The sequence below is a fragment of the Puntigrus tetrazona genome, chromosome 8 (assembly GCF_018831695.1).
Source record: "Puntigrus tetrazona isolate hp1 chromosome 8, ASM1883169v1, whole genome shotgun sequence".
In the NCBI taxonomy this organism is placed as follows: Eukaryota; Metazoa; Chordata; class Actinopteri; order Cypriniformes; family Cyprinidae; genus Puntigrus; species Puntigrus tetrazona.
The window spans coordinates 17,321,058-17,345,069 of record NC_056706.1 but is presented as its reverse complement, the minus strand read 5'-3'; the positions used below and the strand labels follow the sequence as shown (position 1 = coordinate 17,345,069).

Below are 24,012 nucleotides of genomic sequence, written 5' to 3'. Positions count from 1 at the left end.
TCACTTTGAGCAGTGTCATCATGCAAGATGGATAGTGTGTCTATGCGTCTAACCCACTGAGACTGCTGTTCCACCTGCAAACAAGAACTGACTGTAATGTTCTTCTGGTTCCTTGGCAGAGAGTGCAAGTGACGTCACGGGGGGGGGCTGACAGTGCATGCGATGTCCCAGAGGACAGAGAGTGCATGTAATATCACAGAGCGTGTATAAGGCTGCCCGCAGATCCTCAGCCACAAGCATGTCTATCTAAGCGTCCAGACGTGCTATTAGTGGAAGCGGTGCAAATTGATTCACTGGCTCGTTACTGCACAGAGAATTCTCCCGAAGACTTTTAATTATGGTTTGAGAAACACCTCTGGTCTTTTTAGCCTTTGGTCAATGCACAGCAGCTCCTAACAAACGATTAGCACTGGCTTTATGGGCTTTGCAACTGCGCCACGCTTGTAGCAGTATTGCTGCAAGGTTTAGTACGTATACCACGTGCAATATGCTTTACTGTAGCAGTACTGTATATCACTTGTTCACCAATGGATCCTCTGCAGTGGATGGGTGCCATCGGAATGAGAATCCGCAAACCGCGTGTGGTTGGCTTTTTTTTAAATCATTGCTTCTGAAAAAATCTTGCCTGAATCTGGAGATTAATGTGCACAGATCAAGCACCATTTACAAGGGAAGGCAGTCACAACATGGGGATGGACTTTAGTGGAAGAAGCTTTGTTATGAATTATAGACTTGTATTTTGGTTTGTTTTCAACTGTGATGTTTTTTCCTCCCCCCCCAGCAGTTTGGACTCTCATTCCGACGGCACCCATTAACTACAGAGGATCAATTGGTGAGCAAGCAATGTATTGCTAAATTCCACCACATCTGTTCAATCAAGAAACAAATTCGTCTACATTTTGGATCGCCTGAGGGTGCATAAATCAGCAGAAAACTTCAAATGGAAGAAGCTTGCTGGATAAAGCAACAAAGTAAAGTCATGTTGACGAACGATGTAAAGACAGTACTGCCATCGAAATGCTTATTACGGATCATGTCGTAATCCTACCCTTCTGTATACCAAAAAAAATCGAATTCGAAAACTGGAACAAAACACACCCTAACACAGCTAATGCGTTTTTAACCATCTCTATGTTTTCACCATAAGGCTTTAACTTTATTGTCACTTTATGGTCTGAACTTGGAGCTATCCTAATCTGCCAGCGGAGGTTTATATGCTTATTTCTTAATCTGCCGAGATAATAAATGACTTCGAATGGATAAAGCCACAGACACATTTCATCCAATCTGTCTGGGCGCTCACGCTCTTTGACACACACACACACACACACACACACACACACACACACACACTCACAAGAGAAGAGAGAGGAGAGAGGAGAGGAGAGAGAGGCTTTGGGCATTCCCTCACATTCCACTTGACAGATCTGCGCGGTGAAGCTGCTGCTCCTGTAGTGAGTGGAAGAAACGCATATTCTCCTCAGCGCTCGAGGAGGATTCATCACGAGAGCACAATGCAGGTGAGGAACCGATCGCATCACCTTTATTCCTAACGGCTGTCTTTTTAGGGAACATTGCAAAACAAGCTGCGTGGCGTCAAGCGGCAAGTCTGAATGATATACGGTGGAATTAATAAACACTAATAAATTAGAAAAAAAAACTCCAAATCTGCTGGCATTTATAACCTTTACGGTCATTCGCCGAATGAGAGACCGAGTTGATAGTTATATAATTCGCTCGAACTGTGGCTCGCGCGTCCTCCTCGGAGCGCGCGAGGTCGCGGTGTCGGTCATCGCGTCCGTTTGAGTTTGCGTCGTGTATAATGCGTATCATCATGCAGGCTACAGTACATCGTTATTATATCGGGCAGTGATGATGACTGACTCTCCGCGGCACTTGTAGACCTCTACAGAACGGAGATGGTTCGCGCGCGCGCGCGCTTCAAAGCCCCTTCGAGTGCCCCTGCAATTTAGTCTAATACTCACGGGTGGAAAAATCTCTTCAAAAGGAACGACACGCTCTTTTAGCGAAGAGGGGGAAACGCGGAGAGTTAGAGGAATAAAAAAGTTGTCCAGAAACATACCAGTGGGTCGATTAAGGTCGCGTAAATTTCGAGAGCATTGCGCGCGAGCCTCTGTAGATAAGAGGCTTATTCCCAGATTTTATTTATTTTTGCCCATTTTTTTTTTTTCTCGATTTCGTGTCCTCTCGGTTTGGGGAATATGAGCGCACCTCGTGTTATGATGGTTCTGCGAAACCGAAATCCTGTTTGTTTATCTTTTAATGATTGGGGGTGATGTGCAGGTTTTGATTTGGACCTCGAGGATTATCTAATGTGATGAACGGGTGGCTTCATACTGTTGACTCGTGTTTGTGAGTCAGAGGGTTTCAAGCTGATGAGTTTTGAACCTTGTGATGAAGATGGTGGCTTCTAGCCGTGAGAATCCTTCTCGCTCACCACATGAAAGGTTTGACATTTAAAAGGTACAATCATTTGTTTATGTCAGCTTTGAAATAATTGTGCGGATTAAATTCTGCTGGACCCTAGGGAGCAGCCCGAAGCGCTTCCCGAGAGCTTTGATCTAAAACGTGATGTAAAAACTAGATTTATCATTGTTCTCTGATGATAATGAGTACTATGCTTTTTTTGGAGACGACTGATTTTGAAGGGTGTAGAGATGGGAGATAAAGTCATCAGTCATCAGGCAGTTTTCATTCAGCTTCTAAATAATGCCATTACTCCTATATTATTTGTCATGATTTCTCAATACATCGCTGACATGAGACGGTTCACCCAAAAATAAAAACTGAACTAGTATGACTTTTACCTTTTTGCAGTGCCAGTTGCAGACATTAAGATGGTGAAGTTCTTTGAAATTTATAGGTTGTAAATTTCTCCTTTGTAGAAATCACAGTCCAACATTGACTTTTCTCAACACTGATACACACTCAGATGATGCCACCCCAGGCAAGAGCCTGCCTAGAAACAACCCTCACTACCAAATAAAGAAATAAATAATAAAAAAATAGGCTTATTTTACTTAATATTGTTGTCTTTTTTTTCACCACTAAATATCGAAATAATGCACGTGCCATATCGGCTTGTTTCTAACCCCCCCACTGGCAGAAAATGTAACTTGTTTTAATCAAAATGCAGAGAGAGAATGTTCATGTTGCTCTTTTACGTACTATATATCATAAAAATGCACAAAAACAATGAAATCGGCTTGAAAATGGCTTCGTTTATGGCTTCGCTTTCGTTTATCAAAAGTACATTTTGATTGATTGATATAAACAGCATGTTTTCTCTTAAGCAGAACAGTTAGCAAAACTCTTCTATCTCAGCACAGATAATATTCTAAAAATAAAAGACGATTCAAAAAATATAAATTTAATATTATGCATCTACCAGTACAATAGTGAGTGGAAAAAAAAAAAAAATCGTGACACATTTTAATACATAATAATTTAAACACACACACACACACACGGTCCCTCACTTTTGGGATTCAGTGTCTAAATGATTGAAAACCCCTGTTCTAAGAGACCTAATTTTGGTCATAACTCTTTTTGCCTCAACAGCGTAGCTCTAATCTTTTTTTCAGTTGCGTACGCGCAGACCTGCTGGCTGAACGACAGTTTGACACGATTACAAAAACGGATGTGCCACCAATTATGAAGATGATCATTTTCATGCGTGCCGTCATTCGCTTAAAAAATATGACGTCGAGCTTTTGTAAGGGAGAGGGTTTTCAGATCGTCTTTGTCTCTCTTTGTGTCCGTATTAATATCGGTGATCAAAACCTTTTTAATTTGTGTCCGTAGATTTCATCAAAGCGTATGTCAGGGCCACGTCGCCCTCGTGGCACATAGAAACCAAACACCGTTCCTCAGCCGTTCACGGCAAATCAATTGATATAGATTAGGTTCTTTCATTAAGGGTAATTCAATGTCCCCTCACACGCACAACCTCGCAGTGCCCTGGTCTCAATAGGGTCCAGGTGAGTGAGTAGCTGAATAATAAATAATTTGGGGAGGTGTGTAATCCATACTACTGCTAAAGTGAAAGGGGAAGGAAATGCCTGGAAAGAGGGAACGGAATAACACGGTTGCCGCTGTGAACCGGAGCTGGCGCTACCGGCACCGGCAAGGGCTCGTTTATCCCCTGATGAGCATGATTGAAAGTGTTCGGAGTGAGGTCAGTACTTTTCCCTCTGTTTACGAGCGAGCGCATATGTGTCCACAAGATCGCGGAGCTGTGGAGCCATGCTGTAGTCCTCCGACTGAGCTGAAAGAGAACTTTCTTTTGGCCTGCTTCGCCCCGTAACTGAATTGGCCGACTGCAGTGCGCTGCTTGGCCTCGCTTCTCTGAGTTTTAATCAGCCTGTGGTTCTGAATTTTAAGTCAGTGCAAGCCTAGAACCTGGAACGGCGATACACGCCGCCCTGAATTAAACAAGAAACATAAATTGGAAGAATGTAGACGGAATGCTAAGCGAAGAATCAGCGAGTGCAGTATAGGCTGGAGGGCCTCTTGAATTAATGCTGTTGTGCTCCGTGCATGAGCAAGTGAGATATACAGTATCTCAGAATAAAGATGTTAATCGATATTAATGATGATATAATATGCTTATTTCGCACATGCATATGGCAAATAAACACGGTAGATGCTCAATAATTGAACAGATTAATATTACAACTACATTATATTCCTAACCCAGATGGCGGCACAGACATGGCACAAGGCCTGGAGATGTATGACTGAAGCTTTGTCAGCCATGTGTCGCTAATTATGATAAATATGCTACTGTACTTAGATCAAACAAAGCGATTGCGTTGTATTTTTCAAGTTACAGCAAAATCTCCTGTGTCTGTAGTCTTTTCATGTAGGAGGACAGACCCGCCGGCTGTTAGAAGTAGATGAGAAATGGTGCACGTTCTCCATTGACTATAAGCTGTCCCTGTAGACCCATTATCAACAGACCTGCGAGTACAGCTGGGCAGAGACAGCATGCCAAAAGCATTACTGAAAGAGGTTTTTTTTAGCGTGCCATTCAATAAACAGCGTTCCTCAGAGAGACACCGTTTGCTTTGCGTCAAGCACGCATAGAGTTCAAAGTGACGTACGTATTTTGTATCATGCATGTGTGGTATATGGAGACGCTTCACGCATGTAAATATGCGACACGTTTCTGATCAAATATGAATGATGTTAGGGGTAAACGAATGTGAAGATTCCGTGTGATCTATCTGTGTAGATAGATGTGGTATACGCTGATATTCGGTCTAAAAAATAATATTAAATCTCTCAAAAACAAAGTTTCAAAGCAAAAGGCTTCCTGTGGTTTTGCATCAAAAAAAAAACATCCGAAAATGAAGAACTTAAGACTGCCGTAAATATTATTATTGTAATTTAAAATTTTAATGTAAAATAAAATACTTATTATTATGTAAAAATAATAACAAGTTATTATACTGACATTTTTTGGCTAAATTTTCTTTTAATTTTATAGAAGAATATTACAATAATAATATTTCTTATTTAGTTTTAACATAGTAATTTAATTTGATTTATTAATAATAATAATAATAAGTATTATTATTAATATTGTTTAAATATTATATTACTGATATATTAAAGCTACATTTCTACATAATCACAAAATACTTTCCAAAAAAGCGCTACAAATAGACAAAGCAAGCATTTCTGCAATTCAGTTTTTCCCTAAATCAGTTTTGTTTAGGCATTACAACATTATAATGTGTACTATAAAAAAATGGAAAAATTCCTACGTTTTCCTACTTGTTGCTTTGCACTTTTTTTGTTAGAAATGTTTTATTTTTAGTCAAGTTTTTAAATGATCTAATCCTTTTTCTGATCTAAATATTCTTACAAATTAAATGTTTATAGTCATTTGGAAGTTTGTAGACCTTCTTGCATTTTCATGCTGTTACATTATGATTCTATATTCAGTCGCATAAAAATGGTCTTTAAAATGACAATACTATCGTTTATCGCAATTAGGCGTTATCGTGACAGGCCAATTATTGTAAAATTATTAGTGTTATTATAGATTCGCTTTTTAAAGAAGTAGTTCTTTCAAAATTACAGGCTACTGACAAGGAAGAAATTGTTGAAAAAAGTATTCTTGTAGCTTCATAAAAGTCACACGGAGAATTTGAACAATGTCCTTACTGCCATTTTGGGCCTTGAACATGTCAGTTGCATTGCTATCATTGCTATATGCAGGGTCAGAAAACTCAGATTTCTTCCAAAATATCTTATAATGTGTTCTGAAGTTGATCTTTTACAGATTTAATGATTATTGACAAAGTTTTTATTAACCTAATGTTTTTTCTACAAAACTGCATTGATTCTTTACAGTATGTCTTCATTCACCCCTGTAGCCATGCTATTATGGAAGGATAATAATTAGACTACTTTTGAACAAAAATGCCCGCCCATCACAAAGTTTGGAAGAGCAAGGAAAAATGAACGAGTAAACAAATGAGTAAAACATGGACTAATTTTCATTTTTGAGTGAAATATCCCTTTAAGTGGCAAATGTAAAACTTATATACAGCATATAATTAAATATCCGACAATAGCCAATATGATAAATAATCTGCTACCAGCCATTAAATCCATTTAGTACTGATATATTGCGGCTCACTAAAGACATTGAAGTGAAAATGGTGGAGGACTGTATGTATGCACAAATGGATGAAATCGCTTGGAGCCATTTGTGCATACAAACAAGGTACACTGCCCAGAACAATTGCTTTCACTGCCCCCCACTGTTCCCTGCAGCGAGACACACTCATTCACACACTCTCACACACACACACACACACACACACACACACACACTGTAATAAATAGATGTGCTTCCCTAGAAGACCTGCAACCCTACCCAGACATGCATATGGAGCTGCCGTCCACCCACTCACAGATGCAGAAGCTCCATAAAGCACAGAGAAGCATGCACTCTTTTTCCTCATAGAGACACACAGCCACAAATAGCATCTCGGCACCTTAATGCACACTACGCCCCTCTCGCTGACTATCGAGGGTTACTGTAGTCACGCTAGTCCACTATCACAAGAACGGAGGAACGTCAAGACTGATCCTCTCTGAAAAGGTCATTACTCCCTTTGTGGGGAATCACGGACTAGGCATTTCTCCGGAGGCAGGGGCTCGTCGAGGCATCCGAATGTTTGAATTTCATGAAAGGGGAGAGGAAGCTTTGAAATCAATCCCTTTTCTTGTCCCTTTGTCCCCATCTGTGCAACTCCAAATCTTCACCTCGGGAACAGCCCGGTCTGTTTTCTCTGTTTTCCATCCAACTTTTCAATCAGCCTCTCATTTAGGCCGACAAAACAATGCCAGACATCTCACAATCCAATCAATCGGCGATCAGTTAGGATCAGGTCTTCCGAGATTCCAAGCCCACCATCAGGATTTAGAGGCTTTCCGTGTCGATTAATTTTGTCTAATCCTGAAGGACGGAGGCCGAGTGAAATAGACTTGTGCTATATAACAGAGCGAATGTTTCGTAAGGGGATTTTACAGGTTGCGAAAGCCATTTGGGATTCAAATCGCTGCCGTTGTTTTTCCCGGGACGCTGATTCTACCTATAAGTGCTTTTCCCTTGAAGTTTTCGCTGTTAAATGTTTATCTCAGAAAGGAGATTTTTTGCTTCATTTTTAATATACATTACAGGGGTTGGGCGGTCCTGAGCTGGATGATTGATGGAGCAGCGTGCTTGTGGTAGATCAGAGCGATTATATAAGAGACGGGATGTAACAAGGCAACATTCACATTCTGCGTTTGATATTTAGGGAAACACCGTGTCTCTCATTGTAACGGATCGCGGGTACAGAGAGAACAGAGAGTCAGAGAGAGGAACCGGGAAATGATGTACAGGAAAAGAGACAGGAGGTTGTTTTTAGGAAAAGCAATACAGATACTAGTGGAGAGGAGCGAGGAGGGGAAGATGGAGAGATATGTTATCTGACATCAGGCGTGGGAGGACAGGAAGCGAGTATGGGAAGGGAGAGATTGACAGCCAAAGATATTGAGCGGGAAAGGCTGGAGTTGGAGCAGGTATCAGGAGGAATAAAGGAGAGGGAAATAGATCGCGGAAGATGGAGAGATTATACGCTGCTTTCAGCTTTATTTTGTGAGGGTGAGTTGGTGTCTGTGAAAAGCGCGGCGAACGCAGTGTATCATTTACAGTACAGAGACTGACGGCAGGGATCGAGGAGCAGCAGGTGTGTGAGCTGATTGCGGGATCTCTCTCTCTCTCTGTCTCTCTCTGTCTCAGGGGAGAATGTGCACGGGGTGGTCTCAGCTAAAAATAAACTCCTACATGTCCGGTGCTCGAGGGCCCATCATTGAAAGCTGCAACAAGTCAGGACTAGATGCCAGTCAGAGCAAATAGCGATGGACTGATTTATCAGGCTTATTTAGCTAGTTGTAAGGGAACAACTTGGCTGATACTCACGCCAGCTCATTCCGATTATAAACCAATCCAAAGTTTCTGGATATAAATTTTTTTAGACAACCAATAAACAACCTTTAGCAACAAAATAATGTAATTGGGCAGCAAATAGATTTACTAAATCAGTATCGATAATTTTGCTGATGTGACGTTCAAATACCGAATTTATTACAATTCTTAATTAAATATAATATGATATTTAGTCCAACTTTTATTTATTATTTTTTTTAATAGTGGAGCATTTCAGTGTGCAAGTTACATTGTTATGCTAAAAGGTGGCAACATGTGACATAACATGATCTTAATGCGCGAGTCAATAAAGTGATTCAAAAATAGTGAACAAATGTATGAATTTTGAGTGAGTCATTTAATCATTCACTCAACCGATTAATTCAAAAACGCTGAATATTTCAAGAACGAAACAAAAGTTTTATGAACGAGTAATCGATTAATACACTTTATTTATTCCAAAACTTGGAATCATTTGTAAAGGTATATTAGTTTCTTATCTTGCGTGCGTACAGCGGCCATTCAAAACCTCATATCCATGATTAATAACCAGTCCGTATGTGGTTTTATCCCTTGATCATTTGTATCCTTAAAAATTGTTAGCAAGCTCTTATATAACAGTTGGAGTAATTGTTTGTTTTTGTTTAGTTGGCCGCGCGTGTTTATGTGAAGGGGGGTGAGTATCTCATGCGTGATCTGAAGAAGCACTTACTGTATATCACAGAGCCCTTGACTTGTACTGAATAATTGATTCATCTAGCAGCATCCTTTCCTCACTTGCTCTCTCTCACTCTTTCTCAGTGTTTAAGGTGGAAGTTATAACGGCTCTTTGAAGACCGAAGCCTTTAGGCTTGTCTTGAGTCAAAGGGGCTGTGGTGCGTTAAGGCGGAACATAAAAGCCGACTTTATATTATGAGATATAGCACTATGACTGGTAAAGCCTGGCGGGGTAGAGCTATCTCTTTATCAAAACCCTGCTCCGCTATTCTTTGACCTCCTCTGTCCATCTTTTTTTTTGTATAAATAAGAAATGTCACATCGTTACTTAAGGGCTGGAGATCCCTCTCAAGGACTTGTTTGATGGAAGACGATCGTGACCTTTAACTCCACGTGATCAAGCATCAGGTTCGCCACGCACGATTACAGTTGATGTTACATTTTACAGTAATGTCAGATGAAGGCCAACAGTAACCACCCACTTATTCCTCCAGGCATAATAGAGTATTTATAAAGTAAGGATCTATTCGTATGAAACACTGTGCAGCTTTTCCATTTTTTTCCAGCATGTACAATACATAGACTAGACAGACGTGTTCTGTGGTTGAATTGTAAAAAAAAAAATCTGAGAGGATGGTGTGAAGGGAGGGGTCACTATTTTTATACACTGATTACAGTTTTTTCTCATTTTGAAAAGGGTTTATTTAATTTGATACGAATAATTTGTGTTTTTCTGCTTTACGTAATACACAAAACGGGTATGGTGGTTTTACAGAGGGGATGCTTTTTGTCATTTTATTTGACCATAGGGGGATGCTTCCTCAATTGGAGCCCTGGATTTGTTTGACCGTTAAACTCTCATTTTTCGCTGTGTCTTGCGCGTGACATAGTGTCCTAAAAATATAATGATTTGTGCCCTGTGTCTCATATATTTGTGTGCCGCTCCTATGCTTTTATTTGTTTTCTATGTAAGACTGTTGAATTTGTATCACTGACTTGTAAAAAATGTAAAAATGCAGCACTCCAGATAAAAAAAAGTTCAATGCACCTCTATCCTTTTGAGGAGTTTTTGTTTCGTTTCCCTGCCCTGCTATTCCTTTAGTTTTCTATGTGACTTGTGCTGAATTTGACCATTCTTCCCCTTTCCTTGGTCTTTTTCAATGTTGTAGGCAACGTTTTTTGGTAAAAGTTTTGTTAAAAGCATCTCTAGATCTTACTTTTTTCATGTGTCTACCCTGTGTCTAACATTTTGTTTACCACCGCAGAGGCTTTCCAACGTTTTTGCTATTAAACATACAGTAAATGCTAAATACACACGTTTGACCACTGCGTTTGGGTCTCATGGCGCTGTTGAAAATGCATCGCTCATGTTGAAAGAAATTCAGCTTCTGCGTTTTTGTCCATTTTAATATAAGAATGTAAAGAAACTCAGGTCCTGTTCTCACTATAAAGTGAGATGAGTGACACTGTTTTTAATATGGAAGAGAATCACCTTTAAATTATGAAACAGAACTTAGTCTCAAAATTGTGATAACCATATACATTTTTATTTAGCATTGATTATTTTTGACCAAAGTATGACCAAAGTCTTGTCTGTTTTTACTAAACCACCACTGACAGAAACGGAGTGCTTTGTTGAGGTTTTGCCATGTCTTATAAGCATCTTTGGGTTTGGCTAATAAAATGAGCCAGTTTATGGTGTTAATATTCAGCAGGTAAGTTTATTTTTTTATTTTGGTTTGTTCTTGTACGTTGTTTTTTGTAGCTATACCTAGTTGATCTTCTTGCACCATGCATGCATACAAAAGAAAGAAGACACCCTAAACAACTTAGTTCAGTTTGAGGTATTTAATACTTGTAATTTGCATCGCAGAATATGGTTGTCACTTCTGTAAATTACTGAACTGTGCATAGGGAACAAGATTAAACTTTAAAAGGTCAAATGACAACTGGATTTAGCTGCAGCGTGTATATGGTCACACAGTGCTTCACAGTATTGGGTGGGCGTTTCCATGGTAACCGTGACCCATCTGATTGAGGGAGATCTATTCAGAATTATGGGTAATGTAGTTTTTCCACTAGGGAATTGGGTATTGAATGTGAGGAAGCTCAGTCAGTTTCTCTGAGCTAATAATAAAGATCTTATAATTGATTATATCATCAGAGAAAGGAAAAGTAACCTCTCGCATGCTCTTAGACTTAACATTCGTTCTGCTCATGGAAGCAGACTCAAGGGCAGAGAGCATTATGCATGTTTGATGGTGTTTTAATGGAGCACACGGTCTTATCCAGCGGGTCCTCCTTCTCAGCACACGTGTGGCTCCACTCTCATTAATTATGTAGATTTACCCAGCATTTAATCTATATGCGGTCAATACTAAGCACTGGTTACAACAGGAGGTTAAAGAGCACTGTCTTAGGTTTTTGCTCAGAATAGCATACTACTCTACTACTTTTACTGTTTTGCAGTGTGCACAGTATGCTAATGTTTTGTGTGCTTACAATACCCTAAAGACCTTATACATAAGCAAAAAGGTGCAGTAAACAACAGTATTTGACAATGTCATTTGCTCGACTTCCCTGTTCCATTTTCAGTGAAGCTGAATCTGAATTTTCAACCGTGCATACATAATGCATTCACATACTATAAAAAAATATATAAATAAAACAGTGGGCTATACTGTATATACTGCACCATTATAAGTACCCTATTCTAAACATACAGTTTGTTGTGCGTTGCATCTTTTACTAAAAATAATTTACCTCCAAGGTATGCCGTGGGAGCCAAACCCTTGACCTTGGAGTTGCTAGAGCCACGCTTTACTGTCTGAGCTACAGAAACATTGCGTTTAAATGTGCCTGTGTGTTTGTGTGGGATTCTGAGGTTGTTTGGTTCATGTTTTTTAATGGTGACTCTGTACCTGATCTAATGCAGGAATCTTCCCTTTCTTCTGAATAAAAGCGTCTCCCTCAGGCTTTAATTATACAATCCTGCCTCTGTCTGCTTCCCTGGCATTAAATGCTAAACAAGGACACGCTTTGTGTATTTGTAAATATGTTGAATAAAGGACTGACTGGAATGGACGCGTAGTCGTTGAGTAAGTGTGTGAAGGATGACTACGATTATGATTTATAAAGGAAAAATGAGATGAGATGTGCAACTTGCAGCCATGTTGATAGGTTGTTGTGGGTGAATCCCAGTGCAGTGCTATTACTGTTGTTTTGTTTATGAACGAATTAGAGCTCTTGAATGAATCTTTTAAGAGAGTGTTTTTGTTCACGCCCATGCACTGACTCATGTTTTCGGTTCATTGTAGTGAGAGCAAATAGCATTTGAGCGCAAAAGAGCATTTCATTTAACAAATATGCTCCCAAATATGCAAAAATACAATATGTGCCACCATAACTCAACAAGATGCTGTTGACATCTTGTTCAAGAACTGATTATGTCGAACACGGACCAGCTGACCAGCTGACCAGCTGGTTTATCAAAGAACCTTTTTTATTATGAGCGTGAAGAATGTTTTATAATTTAGTCCAATGGAAAGTTTCGAATGGATGTTAAAGGCTCTCTACTGAACCATTTGCTTATTATCCACAACTTGACACATTGCTTAATGAGGTTGGACGTCACGTTTGATAAAGTATATTAATTTTGTCATGTTTAATCATTTTGTCAGATAAGACTCTTATGCCTGGATTGGAATGGCGTAGACCCCTTTGAAGCTGCACTGAAACTGCAATTTGGACCTTAAACCCATTGGCCACCACTAAAGTCAACTATATGGAGAAAAATCCTGGAATGTTTTCCTCAAAAATCTTCAACTGAAGATCTTGGATGACATGGGAAAGTTTTTAAACTGGAAGTTAACTAATCCTTTAAAAACTCCTTTGTTTCGGTCTTTGGATTATAGTATGAGATCTGTGTTCTGAGTAAGGCTGTGTGTGTTGCTATGTGGTCGCTGGGTTGCCAGGATGTTGTCAGGTTGTCGTTCATTGGACAAGACAAAAATGCCTGTATGATTACATTCAGATTCCTAATAATGACTTCATGTGATTTTTTGCTTCCCCCTTTTATAAATGAACATAGACAAGCGTGTTAAAATGCATTAAATGGCTGTTACATTTATCTTGAAGAGAAGATGAATGCTCTCGAATAAACGCACAGTAGAGGAGTAAAGCGCATTGCTAACTTCACACATTGCCTTTCTGTTTACTTTAGCCTGCGTTAAATGAGCTTTTAATGAATGTGAATTTATTTTATTCCTCCACCTGTGTCATTGAGCCTTTTCGCTCACTGTTGCTCTTTCTTTCTCCTTCCTCTCTCTTTCTTTCTCTCCCTCCCCGATGAAATGCACAGAAATAGCTATGCAAATTTTCTCCCTTCCAAAACGGTTGCATATCATCTCTATATCTTCCAATATCCCTCCGTCATTTCCCCCTTCATCTGTTTTCTTCACTCCTCCGCTCTGTCTTCCCTTTCTTTTATTGTATTTCTGTGCTCATTATGCTAATTGGAGTCAGTGTATCTAAGAACAAAATCCCCTTATTTTACTCTATATCTGTTATGCTGCTCCTCTCTCTCTTTTTCTCACTCTCTCTCTCCTTTTCTATTTATATCTCAGCGTGGTGGGAGTGTTTGGTCAGAACGTTTACACTACTCTATTTGCCTCCCTCTGTTCTCATCCTTCGCTTCGGTCCCTTATGGAAAACAAAGGTGGATCCTCCTCCCCTGCTTCTTTCATCTTGTCCTCTCGTTTGCACTGGATTCTGCATTCCGTCCGTTTCCGGTGGTTGACAGAGCCCTCAAACGCTGCTTGATCAATAATGTGGAATTAAAGCATGTGCGTGTGTTTATGTGCAAACATGTACCCATACGCATGCCTGTGCTTGACAGTGTGTGAATTGAATAGATAGAGTGTGTGTGTGTGTGTGTGTGTGTGTGTAGATGAGGAGTGAGGCAGACAGTGTTGGGTCAATTAGAGGGATCGAGAGAGATTATCATTGGCAAGTAGTATTACGATTATCCCACGACTGGAGCATCATGGGAAGGTTCGGGAAAAAAAATGAACTGAGCGGATGGAGCTACTAAAAGCTCTGAATGGCCCACACATTTTTTATGCGTTCGCCTCTCTTGATAATTTGTCTCCTGTCAAATTCAAATGAGCTTTATTGGCATGATCGTGTGCTTGCAAAATGTTGCCAAAGCTTAATAATAACCATTACTAGCTTCTGACCGGATGGCTTTCTGAATATTCACAGATACATTCACAGTGATTTTAACACTGTTTTTGATTATTGGGTTCCCCAGAGACTCTTCTGACTTTATACTTTGAAATTGCGACTTTATATCTTACTTTATCACTTACAGGTTTACAGGTTTTACTCTCAATGTGCTATAAATAAGATTGGATAGTGACTGACAGACAGACTGAAAAAAGGCAATAAAATATATAGTGACATACACTATCATTCAAAAGTTTTTTTTTAAAGGAATCATTTTATTCAGCATTTTAATGCATTAAATGTTATGTTTATAATGTAATGAGACTTATTTTAAATATGTTCTTTTGAAATTTTTATTCATGAAACAATTCTGGAAAAAGCAGCACAACTGTTTTAAGCAGTGATAACAATATGACATGGTATAATATGCAGCAAAACAGCATATTAAAATCATTTCTGAAGGATCATGTGAAAACTGGAGTAATGATGCATCACCATCGCAGGAATAAATAAACTTTTACAAATATATTTAGATAGAATGTAAGTTATACTGTATTATTATTTCCCAAAATTACTGTATTTGCTGTTTTGATCAAATAAATGCAGCCATGGCGTGCATGAGGACTTCTCTTACCCCAAACTTTTACATTTATTCATGATCATTATGATCAAGGAATTTAGTTATATATCAAGCTCTAATGCACAAAACTGCAAAAGAAAGAGGGTATTTAATACAGTTGACACGTTTGTATGCTTTCTCAACAAACGGGAAAGATCTGAATTGCATCATGAATTAATTCAGCAGAACAAACATGATGCAAATGTGTCTCTTCATTCTAATTCAAAGTCGTTCTAACACCTAATTTGCCATTCTTATCAGAAACGCGGTCATTAATCCCGGCGACACTTTTAATTCAGTCTTCCTAGACTTTATGTGGCGAGAGCAGCGGCTCTTCCGTTTTTAATTTAGCCGATTACGCTCGCTGTCGGGATTGAACGGCCCCTCTTCTCCAGCCCCTCACCGCAGCGGCTGACTGATGTGTCATTTTCTTTGACGGTCTCTCCCTCACCTGGTATTTAGCTCCGCTTCAAGCGACAGTTTCGACCCGGCTCATGCTGCTCAGCATTTACAGCATGGCCTAAACCAACCTCTCCCTGAGAGCCAAATCAATGTCTGTGTTTATCTCTATAAAAGCCCTCTCAGGATGATGACGGGCTTCTTTGTGAGTTTATGAAGAGCGAGGCGGCTCTCCAACCTCTACCTGCCATGCTTTTGTGTGTGCATGTAAAAGAGGCTTTTGTCCTACCGTTTCCTGCTCTCTCGCTCTCTGACGATCTTTTATTGATGGGGTTTTTATAGAGTTAGAGTCTGAATAATTGAGTGCCGAAGAAGACGAACGAGCGCGCTCTACTGTGCAGGAACGAGGTGAAGTACAGTGCGTGTCGGGGATTCCTTTAGTAAACAGGAGCCGTCCTGGTTTTTAAAGCGTGATGGTGACAGCTGTTCCGCCATGAGGTAATCGCCAGAGGCAGGGGTTAAATCGGACTAATATAACGTGGAACCACTTCCGCCATCAAAATAACATTTACTGTCATTTCATTTTATTAGTTTGCAACAGCCCTGGTTTTTTTGCTTTCAATACACAGGGGTTTTGAAATGCCACGTTTTCCCATTCGGTTGTACAGTGTTCAAATTTCTCCTTACTTGCTCAATTTCTTCACCTAGCAAAGGTCATCCAGGAATAAAACACTGTGTTCAGTATTATATAGCCCAATTACGGGCTCTTCCGGTGACTATTCTGCAATAAGAAATATTCTTTAAAGGTGAATTCAGAATTTAGTCTATTCTGCTATTATGTGAAATGGGAACTTTTAGACTTTTTAATGATTTTGTACGTTTTTATGCTTCCAAAGGCTGCATTTATCTGATCAAAAAACTGTAAAAACAATAAAACACTCATGAAATTTAGAGTGGTTGTTTTCTATTGCAATGCAGAAAATAGCTTACTGTTGGTATAATGGTAATGCGATAATGTGTATTTTTACCAATGTGGCTTGAGAGACCATTACCATTGAGTGTTGACTGATAAGGGGACGCCCTTCCCCTTGCTGCCTGATCACAGTTACAGCACTGTAACATGGCCTGAGATGCAGACAGGAATCAAAGAAAAGACTGATGATGATTGATTTTACAGTATTTAAATGGACTACTGTACAGTCATGTCTTCTTGCAGTTCTCATTCAGGGTAGTTTCTTTTAAAGGGATAGTTCACCCCAAAATTGGCCCGAGAATTACTCACTTTCAAACCATCCTATATGACCTTCTTATTTCAGATGAATATAATCGAAGTTATGCTGAAAAAACGTCCCAAAAAAGCATTTAAGTAACTTCCAAACGTCCAAAACTTTATAAGCTTTATAATAGCATTGAACAGGGGTAGAGAACAGTACTTCACATGACTCTGGGGGGATAATAAAGGCCTTATGAAGTGAATCAATTTATTTTTGAAAAAATACAGTAAATAAAAACAGTAATCTTTAGGTTTGGCATGTTCATCAAAGCTCCGGTGAGAAATAAAGAACGTGGAAGCAAATTACATTTTAGAAGTACAAAACAAGAAAGATGTCGGAGGATTTTGATATAAACCAAGAGAAGACTGGTTTTGCTTTGCTTGGTTCACTTGAGACCAGCATATTCTCGCTGGAAGACCACTCTCATAAATGCATGTTCTTCATTTAGTGGAAGCTAGAAATTATGGTTTATAAATACGGATATTGCTCTTACTAAAATGCATTGATTCACTTCAGAAGGCCTTTATTAACCGACTGGAGCCTGGAGTAGTTTTATGCTGGACTTAACTGCTTCAAAATCTCCACTATTTTAAGGCTTTATAAAGTAAGGAAGAGCCATTACATATTGTGTAATATAACTTCAGTTGAATTAATTTGAAATAAGAAAGCCATATCTATGGCTTGAGGGTGAGTAAACCATGGGGTTAGTTTTTCCCAGTCATGTTCGTTCTTTGGTAACACTTTACAATAAGGTTCATTAGTTAATATTAGTTAACAAAATTAGTAAATATGAACTGAGAATGAACAATATTTCTACACCGTTTATTAATCTCAGTTGTAAATTTCAGCATTTACAAATGCATTAAAATCTCTGCACGTGAACATGAATAAACAACGAACAACTCTATTTGCATTAGCTAACATTGACAAAGATTAATGTAATCATTGCGTTGTGTAATGTTTGTTCAAGTTATTTAATACATTAACTTATGTTAACAGACGACACCTTTATTGTAAAGTGTTACCGTTTCTTCCTCTAAAATTTTCACAAAACAGTACTGTAAAACCAAAACTGTATATTCAGTAACTGCACCGAGTAGCCAAATGTAACAAAAAATGCATTTGTTCCTCTCAGCTTTCCACAAATCATCAATAAGAGTGAGCAGCACCCACAGCGTGAAGCTCAAAGCAATGAGTCGCTCTTAATAACAAAATAAGACATCTTCACACGGCACCATGGCGTGAGAGAAAATAACGCTCATTTTTTGTTTTGTTTTTTTCTAAACAAGATGTGGAGAATACGCGATTAATGGTTAAGATCTGTTGCAACAGTGATGTAACGTTCTCTTCGTGTTGTTGTGTGTGTGTGTGTGTGTGTGTGTGTGATTAATTTTTGATTGTCCAATGCTAGATAAACAAGCAACAACAGTGAGCAGATAATGGTCAGTTTGACAAGTGCGTTTGTTAACCTTATCGTTCAGTAGAAGCTATTTTGCACACATATTGGGTCTATGTTCTGTCGGTGGGAAATGTAATCATGGTGTCCACCACAACCCTGTGAACCAATAGAATCCTTAATGAAACTGCTGTTCAAAGCAATGCTGGTATGGCTTCAGAAACAACTGGTTTTCATTACTTGTTGAGATGCTGAAATGATTCTTGGTTTTAATAAAAAAAAATTGAGCAATTGAGGAAGGCTGTGCAAGGACTAACCATACTTCCTGCCAAAATACCAGTGCGTTTATTTTTACTACTCTTTCTGTAAAAAACAATCGACTTCACAATGGTTGTGCCTAGTACCAAGTTACCAGTTTTATTGTAATAATAATAACTGAAGTATTTTTGGAAGCAATTATGGTTGCTATGATACAGTTTTGTCATTGTTAGAGAAAACACAGCTCAAATTCCCTTTTTTTTAACGCTACAGTCTCAGATGTTGAAAACGTTGACAATTTGCCTCTATATCTCATTTTGAATTTATAGTAAGTACTTCTTATTTTAAATAAGTTCTTACAATGACGGGATTCTGAGAAAGAGTGATATAATCTATAATGACAGAACATCTCATGACATAATTTCTGATTATGTCATAATCTGCCAGTGCTCTGTTATGATGTCAGTGTGGCTGATGGCAGGGCACATGATATTTTTCATATGGTTTCAGTATTTTGGCAGCAGGCTTATAGATTCAGAGGTCGATATGAAACCTTTCTATGTTTTCCATACGTGCAGCATGCCGCATGATAATTTATCATTTTGTGTGACGTATGCCGTTTTCCCCCCCCGAAATAAACAGCCCAAGGACTACAAAAGCTAATTTTAGATTCATAGACTGACGTAAACATCATTCATTCGCTTCTCCTTTGTAACAACATGACGACCTCGTGAAGATAAACATGTTTTGCTTTTTAGGTTTAAAATACGTAAAATCTGTTATTATAAACATGTCCAAAACTGCATGATCATTGTCTTATAATATGCATTTATTTTGCCTTCCTTATTTTCTTATCTTATTGTCATCTCATCATGTCTGTAAGGAAATATTTTAAGTCTACAAAAAGTGCACCTAGTGGCAAAGAATGAATTTTTCAGCGTTTTCATTTCAAACCCATGCGGAAAGACCAACAAGTGGGCATATATATATATATATATAACTATATATATAACTATATATATATATATATATATATATATATATATATATATATATATATATCTGTTTATTTGTCACAACCAGAAAAAGCGGGAACCCAAAGAGAGAATTCATGTTTGAGTGACGTCGTGTTCAGAATCAGAACGCAGCAATGCCATCTGTTTACATATGCAATATTCACACCCCTGAGGATAATTATGTGTCTTCTCTGAAGTACTTCCAACACTTAGTCAAAGATCACGTTGGAATACTAGAAAGACACGTTTTGCCGTACCCGTGTTGTGGAGAATTTCATTTAACATAAGCACAAACTGAGCTGAGTGAGAAGATGCAAGCTCTTTGTCATTGTCTGTTTCTCGGTCCCAGGAGGATGGCAAGGTGGTGGATGGCAGTCTTCTGGGTGATGCCAATGGGGTGGAGCCTGGCACGGGTCGACAGAAAGAGAGCGGCAAATGGCAGAGGCCTCGATTCACGCGGAAAGCCCTCATGAGGTGCTGCCTGGTCAAATGGATCATCGCCAGCACCGGACCCAAAGAGCAAGGTAAGACGGAGAAGTGCTGGAAAGGGCACAGGAGGAAATGAGGTTTTAGGAAGGCCTGCTGATGAGGAATGTCTACATATTTGACGGTCCAGTTCCCTCGGAGCAGCCTGGGACTGTATGTCTTGTTCATAATGAATGGAGTCTCCTGCTCATCTGGGCACTTAACGGTTGGAATTGTGATTACGATGTCATTTTTATGCGATTTCCGTTTTATCTCTTGATTAGTTTATGTTTGGTTTATATTCAGGCTGCTGCTGAAATGGCTTGAAAGTGGCTTTTATTACCTGCCGAGCGGTTTGAAACGAGCCTTGGCTTGAGGTGCGGTTAATGGAGAAATATGACACACTGGACACATGCTGTCCGAAAAGAGAACATAAATTACAGTTAGATGTTTAGGAGAGGAAATGCGAGTGAAATGCTGGATTTTAAAGTGGTATTAAAACATCTGCGCAATATACATCTTTTTTTTACTAAATGATGTGAAACACTTTTTTATACTGTTAGTTGCGGTGAATGTGAATAAAGCATTCAGTCTTCATGAGTGTTTGAAAATATTGTGTTTGACTGTAAAAGGAAATCCAAGTGTCCAACAAAATCGAAACCTGTCAAGCACAAAGTCAGATGAATATGGCACCTGACAAAGTACAAAAATAATAATAATAATAATAATAATTTCGCTATTACATTCCTGATAGTTACCAGTTTTTATAGGTGTGCTTTATTTGTAGCTAAAGCATTCTAAATAAAGTAAGCATGCAAACATGCGACACTGTTTATGCAAACAATGCATTTCCAAATCCTAACAGACCAGTTGGTAAATGGCAGGATAAAGCATCTAAAAGCAATACTTTTAACTCTTTCACTAAAAGTCAAATGTGATTTCTCTATTATTCATTAGAAATCGCCCCCTCCAGTGAGCTAATAACTCGAGGAATGCTGCAACTGTGAACTCAAGAACCATATCCATCTGATTTGTGAACAAATAATTCAGGGCTGCATTTCCCAAAAGATTTGTGAGCCAAAAAATGTAATAGAAATCAGCGTCACCGATGATCTCCGGGATGCTTATGGGAAACGGAGACCAAAACTTACCAAACTTACCGAATCAAATGAAAGACTACACTCAAAAGCAAGATTCCTTCACAAATTATTATTTGTCTCGTGAACATGCTAAGGAGAGCTGGGTCTGATGTAAAGATTTTTTATTTGTAAAATCCGCTTCTAACACAAAGCTTCAGAAGGCGTCGGAGTCAAATGAACCACTTTAATAAAACATCTATCCGTGTTGTTTTTTTTTTGGTCATTAGCATATGCAAAAACATATGCATATCTGTGCATGACATCCTCTACCTTCTAAATCGCAGCAGATCCATCAGTAAATGTTTCCCTCAGCAGCTTGTAACAACAGATGCTGGGTCTTGACCTCTCGAGGGTGACATTGATCAAATAGACCTCAGCAGAAGTCTCTGTTGATCGCGGCAGAGGGAACGGATTCAGTTTGATTCGGTTTTGATCGATCTGTGTTGCCACTCTCTTCACGTAAGCTAGCCCTCTGTGGGTCATTAATGAGATTCTATCAAAATAGAGGTTAAAGTCGACCATCTAGAAAGTGCTGCTTGTCCAGGCTTTCTTTTACAAGCACTGTCAGCATTGAATGCAGAGCAGTTTTCTTTTTTTTAGTTTCTACAGTAATACTGCCAGTTCAGGTTAGGATGTATTACATTTCAGGATGGCTACAATAATCTTGAACTGATTTTTATGAGTGACCATAGGGTTTGTATATACTGTAACTTTGATCTGCTTACTGTAACCATATAATGACTTTAGTGCACGTTTTCTAGTGTGTTTTTGAATGAATGAGCTAATATTGCAAATATTGTAAAAACCTCGTATTCCAGATGTAAGTAAATTATGGTATTCATTTCTGATGTGTTATCAAATATAAGACTTTTCTTGAAAATGATATAAATGGGAGGCTGTCTTTTTTATTATTATTATTCCAGGTGGCATCTGACAGAGACCAAGTCAAAATGATGCTATGATGTTCAGAACGCTCAGCTGGTGCCGTCTAGTGGTTACATGGGGAAACAAACTGGTCTGACGCATTAGCTCGTGTGAATCAGACGCATTTAGTCATGTTACGTGCACAATATTAGAGGACAAAATGCTTTTATGAATGTTTATACATTTTTAATGAACTGATTTTCAACCAAGCAGCTGCGATGTGTACATAATAAGTATTTGTCATGATGCTGTATTGATTTAATTGTTTTTTTCGCTCTCGAGATTGCTGAAAGAGCTCAGAGAATAACCCATAAGAGAGCTGAGAGAGACACTGAAACAGTTTGTGGCACCATTAAAAGAAAGTGGTATTCTAGGCAGGATCAGGAAATCAGAGATTGGCTTGCAAATGGGGAAATTAGAGAGGGCTATAGGAAGAGTGAAAGAAGAGACAAAGGATAAGAAGTGTATCAGATTTAAGCTAGTGGCCCTATATATTTACAATGCTTAAACCACGCCTTAAAAATGTATAAATGTTAATTTATCAGATTCAATTTTTATTCTTTAAAGCTATTTAAAATCTTAATATTGCCTATACTATGTAATGAATGATGAACATTTATGGCTGGGGTTTAAAATTGAGGGTCTGGGGTGGATTAAGAATTATTATATAGCTTCAACACTTTAAATGTTTGTGAAATATGTTTTCTCAGTTTTGGAGGATGAAGGTTGTTGAATTATGTGAGGCTATTTTTTTAATTCTATGGCCTATTTAATGCTTTAGCTTGTTCTAGATGCTACTTTTTCTGACAGCATTAATAACATTTATGACAGATAGTATTATGATATTTTTTGCAGCTGCCTTAACAAATGTGCTATCCTATCAGCAATAACCTTTCCATGTTATTTTTTAAATTTTTTTTATTAAGGTTAGTTTAAGTTCTGACGATGCCTTGCTATAAAAACAAATAAAATATTTAATGAAAAAAATGAAAAAAAAAGGCAAAATTATTTCAAATCTTTGCAAATACACAAGACAAAGATATCACTTACCTTCAAATGCAACTTTACACTCAATTAACTTTCTAAAGTGTCAAATTAAGTGGAAAAATGCAAGTCCAAAAATGCTTATTATAACTGTATCTGGCAACACTGATCTCGATCATCTTTACACCACGGATGCTAAACATTTTTGCAAATTGTCTAAACTTGATTATACATGCAGACACTCATATAAGGAGTTTAAAAAAATAATAATAATTAGTCATTCGGAGAACAAATAAAATTTTTGAACATGAAAAAGCCTGGACCTCTGTGACCTCATAGCTGGCTACGGGCCTGGTTCAAACAGATAAAAACAGTGTTTATGTATCCTTTCTGTGTCCTTATTAAAGAACAGTATCCCCTTAAAAATTAACATTTCCTGAATATGTACTCACTCTGAGGGTATGCCGGTAGAGTTATTTTCTTCATCAGAACAGATTTGGAGAAATGTTGCATTGCATCACCAGTGGATCCTCTGCAGTTGAATGGGTGCCGTATGAATGCAGTCCATCACTTAACATCCTGTAAAGTGAAAAGCTGCATGTTTGTATGAAACAAATCCATAATTTAACCATTAATGGATGCATAATATTGCTTTCTCCAGTGAAAAAAGTTCTCATCAGACTCTGGAGAGAAATGCACAGATATATCATCATTTTTTCAATCGAAAACAGTCTAAGTGAAAACAGTGCTTGTGTAAGAGGACGGCAGGAGATGGATTTGTTTCTTGCAAACATGCGGCTTTTCACTTCAGAAGATGGACTGGAGTCATGTGGATTACTTGTGGATTATTGTTATACTTTTATCAGCTGTTTGGACTGCACCCATCAGCTAATTCTGACGGCACCCATTCACTGCAGAGGATCCATTGGTGAGCAAATGATCTATAGCTACATTTTGGATGGCCTCAGGGTGAGTAAATATTCTGAAAATGCACATTTTGGGGTGATCTATTCCTTTAATGAAAAGAGTATTTGATGTATTGTGACTGTACGGCATACTGTACGTGCATCCTGTGAAATTTGA

The 24,012-nt window shown here is 38.5% G+C and overlaps 1 long non-coding RNA gene across 1 annotated transcript; it reads left to right on the top strand.

Annotated features, from left to right (window-relative positions):
• The first annotated feature begins 1,364 nt into the window (after positions 1 to 1,364).
• LOC122350953 lies at positions 1,365 to 22,594 on the top strand. The gene is made up of 3 exons (XR_006251657.1): positions 1,365 to 1,520; positions 19,767 to 19,941; positions 21,945 to 22,594. It is a non-coding gene; the product is annotated as an uncharacterized LOC122350953 (long non-coding RNA).
• The last annotated feature ends 1,418 nt before the right edge of the window (positions 22,595 to 24,012 follow it).